The 2430-nt window shown below is 35.8% G+C and overlaps 1 non-coding gene across 1 annotated transcript; it reads right to left on the bottom strand.

The window, feature by feature from the left end:
* Nucleotides 1–1749: 1749 nt before the first annotated feature.
* Nucleotides 1750–1831, bottom strand: TRNAS-UGA (transfer RNA serine (anticodon UGA)). The gene has a single exon. It is a non-coding gene; the product is annotated as a tRNA-Ser (tRNA).
* Between the last annotated feature and the right edge of the window lie 599 nt (nt 1832–2430).

Genomic DNA, 2430 nt, shown 5'->3' with positions numbered 1-2430 from the left:
ATTATATATGATAATTAAATTGAAATTCATAGTAATATGGCCCATAACAAAGACTTTTTCATTTTATATCGTAAACGTCAGTTCCACCAGTATTATAACAGAGCGGTGCTTGGGCGATTGACCGTGGAAACTCCTATTTAAATTTTACAGCCTTGTTTTATTACAAGTGTAAACTCTTTAGTCAATGGAGAGGAGGGCGTGAATCATGGGGCAGAGTTGATGAGGACGGGTTTTGGTAGGCCGGAGTGGGTCACAGTGGTTCATGGTGGGTAGTGAGTCATCGTGGGTCACGGTGAATCGTGGGTCCTGAGTCAAGTTTTCATTGGCCTACGCCATCTCTGCCGTTCTATCGTGAAGGAATGACAATGATTCTTTTTTTTTTCTTAGTCATAAAAATACTTCACTTCGGTAATACATGATGATTACAAATGCATCATATTTTGCTTTGCAAATTTGCATCTATTTGTAATAGTTTTATGTGGCAAACTTAGGGTTATTAGAAGTCCTACATATACATGATTGTCCAGTATTTTACTCTGTATTTTTCCATCCTGCATAAAGGTTGTACAGAACGTACATTTGTCCTGTATTTGCTTATAGATATCGGCAGTTCAAATTTTATAAATCTGCCTAAAAGAGTATTCTCACTATGTTCGACTTCGTAAAAGAAATGCACAATTACATTCTTTGATTATCTTTTTATTTTAAGCGATCTCTATCTCGAAGTCTGAAGTCTACATTTGAGAAAGAGCGAAGCATTGTCCTCAGAAGCTTCTACCATTCAATTGATTGAATTGGATATAGTTTAGCCTGGCTTTAAGCACTGAGTCTATACGACACGTAGACGTACAGTCAGCGACAAAAGTTATTTCCTTTTGGTAAAGTTTATTTGGGAATAACGGTGGTATGGCTAGTATTTTGGGAATAACGTGGTGGTAACGTACAGAAAATTACATTCTTTTTAATTTACTGAAAAATGTACTCAAATTGTCATTCCATTTTCAAGTTATTTACGAAACTAATTTCATCAAATGGAAAGAACTTTTGTCACTGACTGTACAATTTAGCATGGAGTCGGAACCGCCGTAATGCGTTCAAATTTCAAGACTCTTCTACCGGAAGTAAAACCTGGGACCACATGCAGCTGATGCGCGCGACCTAGCCACTACATTAAACCAGCAGGGAGTGCTGTTTCGTAGCTTTTTTTTTTTTTTTTTTTAAGACTATGACTTCACATTGAAAAACACTTCCAGCATTGAATAAGAGCTATAATTTCATACGTGATATCAATCCGCAAGGTTTTTATACTGTGTAACTATGGTATAGTAAGATTAATATATCGGTATCTGTAATGAATTGCATCGTATTTAGAGATGTTTTATTTATTTATTTATTTATTTATTTATTACTATTTCTTTCTTTCTTTCTTTCTTTCTTTATTTTTTCTTTTTCTTTTACAACGTGCATCCTGTATTTACAATGGAGAAATGTGACAATTCTATAGGCAAACTGTGAAACATGAATCAAGTACTCGATTTAATGTAAAATGACTAATTGCTTCATGAGAAAGCACATGTAAGCCTACGGCACCGGCATAACAGTATTCGTATTAACATTGATTGACGGGCCAAATTACAGTTGTTTTTCTTATAATTTGCATTGACTTGCACTACAAACATGTTTATCATAATTGTTTTTCACGAGAAGTAACTGTGAAAGGCTCAAATGTAATGTTAAAAAAAAGTTTTCCGCTGTGGACAGGATTCGAACCTGTGCGGGTAGAACCCATTGGATTTCAAGTCCAACTCCTTAACCACTCGGACACCACAGCTCGGGGAAGAACGGCCTCTTAGAACGCATGCCACTTCAACGCCATTACGAGATTAAACGGCGTGCTTTCAAATATGCTCTATAACTCTAATTTTCTCTAAATTACTTATCAATATATAAAAATAGTTCAAATTCAGGTTTCAGAGATACTATATTAGTCACTATTTAATGATACTTTGTAGTTGAAAGTTCTGCTACGTCACCGAAGGAAGGGTCACAGCACGATTCACAGTAATAGCAGGATTATTTGAGAATTGTTTATTTGGTGATCATGACATACGAAGTTCATTGATTCTGCACTTACGAATTTAGAAATTGTTGTTCCGTTTTTTATCGATATATAACTTACTAAACTATTTGAATTATCAATTCTGTACTTAAATGCCGGTTGCTTTACGCTTCAACTCACTGTCATGGCTTGATATGTTTACCATTCATTTACTGTATAGGGCCTACGGTAGTTTGTGCAAGAAGCTTTTTAGTATAAAACAAAGGCGTTGAAACATTGAAGGGAGCAAAACACTTGCAGATCCAGAATATTTAAGTGTGTGTGTGTGGGGGGGGATGCATCAACAGGATGATGGTCAATAAACCTCAGGC

This window comes from Thermobia domestica, chromosome 9 (assembly GCF_964235325.1).
Source record: "Thermobia domestica chromosome 9, izTheDome1.hap1.1, whole genome shotgun sequence".
NCBI lineage: Eukaryota > Metazoa > Arthropoda > Insecta > Zygentoma > Lepismatidae > Thermobia > Thermobia domestica.
This window is presented reverse-complemented; position numbering and strand designations above follow the sequence as displayed.